Source organism: Sinocyclocheilus grahami, unplaced genomic scaffold (genome assembly GCF_001515645.1).
Source record: "Sinocyclocheilus grahami isolate Dianchi unplaced genomic scaffold, SAMN03320097.WGS_v1.1 scaffold2442.1, whole genome shotgun sequence".
NCBI classification, from domain to species: domain Eukaryota; kingdom Metazoa; phylum Chordata; class Actinopteri; order Cypriniformes; family Cyprinidae; genus Sinocyclocheilus; species Sinocyclocheilus grahami.
Window position 1 is genome coordinate 13,493 of NW_015507621.1, and position 9,227 is coordinate 22,719.

At 33.5% G+C, this 9,227-nt stretch overlaps 1 pseudogene; it reads left to right on the forward strand.

Moving 5' to 3' along the window:
- The window catches only part of LOC107575031 (uncharacterized), a 12,306-nt pseudogene extending 3,588 nt beyond the window's left edge, over window positions 1-8,718 (forward strand).
- The last annotated feature ends 509 nt before the right edge of the window (window positions 8,719-9,227 follow it).

The window sequence follows — 9,227 nt, forward strand, 5'->3', positions numbered from 1 at the left end:
CACTCTAAAAAATGCTGGGTTGTTTCAACCCAACTTTGAGTCAAATATGGACTAACCCAACTTTTTTACATTACATTTTTAACCCAAAAGTTGGGTTAGTCCATATTTGACCCAAAGTTGGGTTGAAACAACCCAGCATTTTTTAGAGTGTTTGTAATCATTATATGCGAAAGTTCAGTTTTTACTCTAATATGATTTAATCTGAGATCTTTTCTGTTGCAGCAGTTCCTCACACTGTTCACACTGAAGGTTGTTCATTCACTCACAACACAAAACTGTTGTTCTGAATATTTGCACAAACTAAAACTTTGAACTTTTTCCCCTTTTTTTGTGATCATATTATGCACTGAAAAGAATGGTACGAGTTCTCAAAAAAATTATGGTAACAAGATTACACATAATATTTTGAGTAGTTTTTAAGGCTTGATTTTTTTAATAGAATCTACCTGAACAAATAATGTAAAAATCTCCTAAATAATTTAATCTATGATACAATTAAATTAATATTATTAGAGAAATGTACTCGTTTATTTTCAGTTGATTCCCAAAAGTCTGTGATTTTGAGTAAGGCCTGTTTGTATTTGACTTTGAGTTATTTTGTCCAATTAAAATACTGTATACAGCCACACAGCTCAAGTAGGAAAATACTTGATAAATGCTGAAAAATACTGCACTAGCATTAGCAAAGCTACTGCTAATTGAACAAAGCATCATGCCTCACAGTGTTAGTATGCAGTTATCCATAACCATAAGGTCCACTCTTCTGCACAATTATAACGTAAAAAACTTCAACATAACAGAAACTCTTCCAAATGTCAAACATATCTGAACATTAAACATTAATAGATGTTTCCCTTCACTGAAAAACACATAAAATAGCACTTAATTTCAATATTTACTCTACATCCAGCCATGTGCAAAGCATGCTGGGAACTAACAATCACCACTAAAATAAAACAAAATTGAGCTAATTCACTTAAAACATATAGCTAGCCGTCTTTCCTTAATATTTTTCAGTTTAATCAGTTCCTCAATTCAAGCCTCAAGACTGCTTAAGTGTTCTTAAAAAATGAGGAAAACATATCTCTTGGTTTTATTAGTGAAAAGATCTCAATATTTTCTATCAAACACTTCTATCAAACCACAATTTCTTTAATAAAATATACACACTATTTTTAATTATCACCTTAATTTTTTTTAATGAAAATTGCAAGACCCATTATTCAATTTTTACAGTGTGTTGATGTAAAATGCATTAAATTACAAAAAATCTAAACACAATTGACCTGATTTAGCACCAAATTCATTTATTTATTGCAATATAATTATGGATTAAATCTTTTCTTTTTTTCCTTTTGACAGAATCATGGCTTTATTTCTGTTTGGACTCATAGGAATCATCTGTCTGTGCCGCTTTACCAGTAATGTACAGGTATAGTTGTGCATAAACTGAACTCCATGATATAGAAATATATGATAATAAAGTCTGTATCTCTGCAGTTTCTGCTGATGTTCTCACAGAGCTGAACTACACCTCCTGCCAGATGGAAACAACAACTCTTTTAACTTCCTCTGTGTGCTCCTCAAAACATGAATGACCTGTTTTCTTTCTTCAGTTTTTGCACCTCTACTGATATGTATATGTACAGCTAGAATGATAGCATATGTACAGTTTATAGCTACTGAATTCATATACTGATCATCAGGCCAGACAGAATCTTTGGAGCTTTTTTTCCCACATTTTCATTTTGGGAGAAAATGGATTTATATTGGTAAAATGTGTTAAATGTTGTTCATGGGAGTTCAGTGATGCACACATTTTAATCAACTATTGTAATAAAAACATGTACAAAAGTTCTAACAAAGTCACATTTTAACTGCGCCATGTTAGCCCATAAACAATTTTACAAAATTAGCATATTGCCTTGCTTGTTCAATTTGTATCATCTGTCCGTTGTCTTAATAATGAACAACTGAATTGCTTTAGTCTGTTTGCATGTTTTTATACATTAATAAACAAATGTGTACCTAAAGTGAATAATGTATTTCACGTTCTTAATTTTGACATTATGATTTAGTTTTTTTTTATTATTAAGTGTATTTATAAATGGTTCAGGGGTTTTGGCACATTTAAATGTTACTTTTACAATCTTTACTTGCAGACAAACAGGTTTTAATTTTCATCATTCATGCATTGTGCACCTCTACTGAGAGGATGTTTTGTAGCAAGTCCTACAGTGGGTACAAAAAATGGTACATGCCCTGATATGCCCTACGACTATGCACACAGATACAAGTGTGGTCTATAAGTATACTTTCATCTACATAAACGAAACTGCACACTATATTAAAAGATTTCCTGTGGTCTAATGAACTAATCCTCTCATTGTGTGAGTCTTGTTTTGTCTCTTTTCTCACACTCGCTGTAATGAAGTTTTTTATCTTTATAGTTTTTCAGCTCCTGATGGAGGTTCAGTCCTATAGTAAGTCAGTTATGATGTATATCTTTTTAAATACTGTATGTCCATATTTGCAGTGAAAAAGTGTCATTGTCTAAAATATTTCAGCATGTCTTACTGTGAAGTTTTAACATGCACATACAAAGACATGAACTACAACTGAACTAAAACATTAATTTTTTTCCCTATATGTAATCAGCTGTTAGAATCTGAAATATTAGCTTAATTTGGTTAAAGAAATCAGGCTGATCTACTTGACGTTTACATAATCAGAATAATATTAAAATTTTTGCTAATGTCAATACGCATATGTCTGATTGGGTTGTTTCAGCTTCCCCTTCGGGAACTCGAGCTGCGTCGGAAACGCTAGGGGAACGCCTTCAGCGATACCAAGCTCTGAATCATATGTGTAATCAGTCGAACGATGGGCGAGACGTCCGCGGCGGGTGACGTCATGACCAGGAAGCTTTAAAAGCACGTGAGGTGCCGCCGGCGCTAGCAAAGATCAGCTGTGAGACGCCAGCAGATGTTACAGGGAATCAGTGTTATTTCATCACAAACAGTGAGGAGAAGAATATAAAAACCAGTTGGAGATGTGAGCTCTATCTGACTGGTGCTGGAGTGCTCAGATGGGCAGCTGTAAAATCACCTGGATCACTCAATATTTACTGTTACTACAAAATAATTGAAAAAGGCTTTATCATACCACAGTGGTATGAGGCTCCTTCTGCCACAGTGACGGTTCTAGGTGAGATATTTCACTGCTGTGCTTGTGGTTTGGAAACTGTTATTGCAGTGTTTTTAGTAACTTGATCATTTGTCTTCAAACAGATTCACTTCAGAAACCCTTCATACAGGGACGTGCACAGACATTTTTTTGAGGGACAGGGGCTCAAGTGGGAAAAAGGGCACTTCTCATATTTATTTAAAAAATGTTCTAAACAAAACGTTAAATATATTATCGGTGTGCGATATTGACAAAAAATATATCTCAATATTTTCTGGAATTTTATCGATAATGATAATTAGATGATATTTTGCTGAGAGTGTTATTATGCTGATATCTTAAGGGCTACCGTGGACAGCTGACTCCTAAAGTTTTTGATATTCTTCATATTATGTGTGGTGATTAGTTCACAGCAGTGACAGAAATTAATCTTTTCCAATAAGTTTAAATAGATTTTTTACCTTTTATGGGCATTTTTACCTTTATAAAGCCATTTTTTCTAAAAGTGTGCATCATCTTTTCAGTCAAATTCCTAAATTGAATCAATTAGAATAATAAGTCATTTGGGCTGTTACCAAGCAAATTAAATCAGTATTGACAAAATTAATCTTTGCAATGCAGAGAAAACACAGAAGCTGCATTAGAGGGGGCATATAATTTAGAGTTGTTCTAGATCTGCAGAGACATATTCTCTGATCACTTCTGTACCAGAAACATCTCAGCCCATATCTGCAGGTAAGAGAACATCATTCTCAGGAAATGATCTCTGATAAACTTAAAAGCAACAGATGTCACCATGTCAGCTTAAAGTTAGAAACACTGTTCAGTGACCACAGCTTCTCAGAAACTGGTACTGGTCTTCAGCAGATCAGTATTATTTACCACATCTTCTCTTAAAAGAACATTTCACACCAAAATGAAACCCGTTTACCATAAACGTCTCATAAAAGACAACAAACAACTTAAGCTTTAGTCATATGAAGATCTTTTCCCTTCATCGTGTAGATTGCTGCAGTGATGATGTATTTTTGTAGGCCAACCCAGAAGTAAGTATCACCATTGATGTGATTATGATTGAATAATTAGGCTACAATTTTAGTTGTCTTTATAATAAGAAATTATCCTCCATCCTGTTCATATTGCTCATTATAGTAACAATACTAACTCTCAGTGATTTAGCATATCTAAGTAATTTAGCAGTAAACGTTTTGCAGATTTAAAATGCACATAATCCAAATGTAAAACATTAATAGTAAATTAATTAGTTTTGAGTTAATTTCTATAGAATGTTCCTAGTTGCCTGATCACTAATAAAATAAAAGATTCTCTCAGTTTTAAGCAAATGCACTGAGGGACCACTCCACTGTAGTCCAAGCATATATTAAAGTATTTTGTTTACTTTCTATGTAAATTTGATTAATTGCCAAACACAAATATCACATATTAATGCCTTTTCAATGCACAAATATGAATTTGATCTTGCCCTATAATTCTGTGAACAAAACAAAGGTTTTAATGACATTCCCAGTATGTTTTAAACCTTTATATAGTTAAGACTATATAATACAGTTAAGATAGTGATTGATGCATTTGATTAGGATAATATGATTATTTAAAAATTTTTCAAATGATATGTGTATTACAAACCTTTAGATTTTTTATCTTTAAATTCAATTTACCAGCCCTCGGGTAATGAAATGTTTCTTTCATTAAATTGTCATAGTGGTCATATTTGTTTTCACATAAGAGTTGTTAATATAGGCTGTAAGGTCCGCGCACCTGGCCCAAGGAAGGTACCCAGTGGCAGATGAAGGTCTCTTGCGTGTTCGGTCTTTTCAGCGCGCAGTGTTATTCAATTTAGGTTTAACTCAATCTGACTCCCTACCATGACGATGAGGTTTTACAACTCTAAACTTCCTCTCCAATCCAAAAACAGCATTTTTGATGCACACATTTAGGTGTAGAGAAACAGTGAGCTAATATGGAGGAAGTTGAACAAATATTAAATTCATCACAACACTGTTGCACAGAATGAGTCTGAGAAGAGATGATACTAATCATGATACTAAAGATGATCATGATACTAATGTAAAAAGTGTCAATGCTTAAAATACATTGCACTAAAGCTTTATGACAAAAAGCTTGTTTATCAAGGTCAACAAATCACAAAGTGATTTGACTGGTTCAAATGGTTTTGCATTGCATTACAGATGTTTTGGTCAATAAACAACAGAAACAGGGTAATTCAGAGGAAAATGAGGTATGTGTAAACACTGTCACACCCCAAACCAGCATAACTGTCCATCACGAACACAATACTAACACATTTATTTCATGTGTGTCCTTAAGAATGTTTATCACCTGTACTGCACAATCCCTGACAAGCCAGTTCACTCCAAAACAGTTCACGTGTACAGTTTGGTGAAGATGCACTGATGAGTCTCAAGTCTGGTTTGATTTTGTACATTAAAGTGTCTTTAATTACTGTCATTAAAAAAGTATATTTTCATTATTCGGTGTTTGGTGTGGAATATACTGTGACCTCAGTGAATATCCAGAATATCTTCTCTGGCAAACGTCACTAGTGCAATACCACTGTCACGGTGAAGCCGATGGAGTAGCTATCCAAAAGTCTTTTGTTTTAAATCAACAGAAACAACAACAGAAATCCAAGAAATCGCAGGGGAACTGTCATGTTCTGTTGTTTCATTTTCATTTCATGGACTTTTAGTTTGTTTCTCTTTGTTTCCTGTTAACTTTTTCCAATTATCCTGCTTATCATCAGTTGTCATGGTTATTCATTGTTACTAATTAGAGCCCACCTGTTTTGTATTAAGTATGTTTGCCTGTGTATTTAAGCCCTTTAGTTCTTTCTGTTTGTTGTCTGGTGTTGGTTGTGTTTTAATACAGACTTTTACTTTGTTACTCGTCTTTTGTGATGTTTAATTAAAGTATCGCTCCTATTTAAACTTATTCCTTCTCTTTGTCAACCTTTGTGGACCATATTGTGACAACAACATTGTAAGAAGTGCTTGCACATTCAATATTCAATAGGAGCTAAACTAAAAATGTTATGATAAATGAAGATGTTTTACTTTTTTCTGAAGGAATTTGAACCATCTGAAGGTTTGAACCAAATATTTTTTTCTTTTTCGTATTCTGGGTGACTCAAAAAAATAAAAATAAAAGTAAAATAAAATTCTATGTTAGATCAGTTTTTTGAGGTCCATCATGTGACATTAGCTTCTCTTCCCACAAAACTCAGTTGATTACATCAGAGATGGAAGAGAGAATAATGATTCACATCCTGTTTTTAGTGAATCATTCATTCCAGTGTGTCTTCAGCGTCAAAGATATTGTGATTGTTTACGAGACCCTTACCACATGCTGCTGTGTGAAATATAGACTGACTGGCAGATCAAATGGGCATCTGATGCTCCAAGTCAAAGACAAAAGAGACACTCACTGACATCATTGATGATATTGCTGAGTTTCCACACATTTACAATGTTTTTTATGTTTATTTTGGTGTGTTTAGTAATTGTGAATAGATCCGTAGAGTGTTTTTTTTTGTCTTCTCCATTTTGTTTTTTATGGCACATTGACTTTATTTGTGTAAAAAAAGGCTTTGAGCATTTTCCCTCATTAGTTTTGCTGCACTGTTTACATACTTTGTGAATTACGGGAATGATTATTATTATTAATGATGTATTTATTTATTTTTACAATTGAAAATCATGTTCTGGTATTTTTTTCAGGGAGTTGTTTGGTTTGCACAGTAGTCCTAAATTATATGGACTCCTTATATCATTTGGATATCAGATGTCCTTTTGGACTCTCCAAGTGTCCTTTTTTAACTCACCTTGGAAAAAGCTTGCTGTGAATACAGTTTTGTGAGAATCATCCTGACTGAATCTATTTATTTTCAAACATATCTTTAAATATCTATAAGACCTCTAAACTATTATTTCAGATATTCTTGTTCATGCTCTATCATTTGCACATGATTGTGAGTGTGGTTTAATGATCTGAACTTTGATCTACATAAAACTGTTCAGTGCATTAAATGGTTTCCTGTGGTTTGATCTGCCACTTTCTAATTCAACCATTGTTTGAGTCTCATTCTGTCATTCACACTCGCTGTAATGGAGTTGTTCATCTTCGTGTTTTTTCAGCTCCTTATGGAGGTTCAGTCTTACAGTAAAGGATCTCTGCTGTTTATTGCGTTCTTAAAAATTCCACATTGTCCACATTTATATTTATAGTGAACAAAGTTTCACAAAAATATTTCAACATGTCTGATCGGTGTGAAGATTTTATATAAGCACAAACCCATGAACTACAACAAACCTGACATATTCTTTTTTTATATACATTAATGAGCAAACATTTGCACCTAATAAAGTGATGATAAAGTGAATAATATATTCCACATTTTTCATTTTGATATTATGATCCAATTTTTTTCAAGTGTAGTAATGGTACAGGCATTTTTGGCACATTTATGTTACTTTTAACTACCTTCCTTCTTTTAGTGTGAGTCTTTGCCCCAGATCAGCTGTCTGTTAAAATGAAGACAGCTGTACATGTGGTCTCATGATCTACATTCATTTTCATAGAAATGAAGCACAATGCATTAAATAGTTTGTGGTCAGATGAACTCCTAATTCACCTATTGTGAGAGTCTTATTCTCTTTTCTCACACTCACTGTAATGGAGTTGTTCATCTTCACAGTTTTTCATCTCCTTTCAACGTGTCTCTCAGAGGAGTCAGCCTGGAGTGCATCTTTTTATGTCATAGTGAACTCTTCACACGATCAGTGAACAGCAGACAGCTGATCTGTGTTTATTCACTCAAGACTGAACCTGAGATCAGATCACCACACAGTGACACATACACCATCAGAAATAATAACTTTTCATACGTAAGCATTATTTAAATTAGAATGTAAACTAGAAACATAAAACAAAACAAAACGTCCAAGTGACCCCTTAATATTTAACATATTGGGCAATCAGGCAATTTTTTAATTGTGATTTTTCAGTCATTGGAAAAGTCATGCAAATGAGTAAAAATTTATTTAGTGAATATGTATATTTCTAGTTGTGCCCTGCTCTAAAATATTTCATTTGCTAGATATTCTTTTGTTTTTGGCTTTTGTTTTACTAAAAAAACGTCAGAAACTAAGCAATTGAAATGTACCATTACCATCTTTTTTATTTTATTCATTAGATCTTCCTCAGGCCAAGTTAACATCATCTGCTTCAGTTATTCTGGAAACAGACACAGTTCAGCTGAGCTGTGAGAATACTGAAGATCTGAAGATGGAGATGTGTGTCTTTATCATAAATGGAAGAGAAAGTAACTCAAAACGGAGCTCATCATGTCAGCTCTCACTCACTGGATCTCAGATCAGTATTTGGACTGGAGGTCAGAGTTCATCTGTGAGGATAACCTGCTACTACACTGTGATGAAGAAACAAGTTCAAAAATAATCTGCTCACTCTGATCCAGTGATAGTGACAGTCTAGAGTATGTTATTTTTATATTCATATATTTAAATAGCTGATCTATATACAAAAGTAAAATTAATCATAAGAACAAAACTAAACTTACAGTATAGCTACTGTATTCATCCAATGTGTGGGTTTTATCAGCGACCTCTACTGGTGAAATTTTGACTGAAACATTGTTAAATTCCATCAGCTGTATTTATAGCAGTCACTGCTCTGCCTGATTCTACCAGAGTCAGAAACATGTATGTATATTTTTGTTTTGCTCATAAGAAAATATTAAATCTGTGTTAAATGTTATCTTAAGACATTAAATATCACTTGACAGGGCTATCAGATAGAAACACTGATGTCTGTAATCATAGTTAAGTTTTTACACTAATATTATTTAATCTGAGATTGTTCCTGTTGCAGCTGTTCCTCACACTGTTCATACTCACTCTGAAGGTTGTTTAGCAAAATGGCAAATGGCAAATTTATTTATATAGCACCATTAATTACAACCCATGGTTGTCCAATGTGCTTTA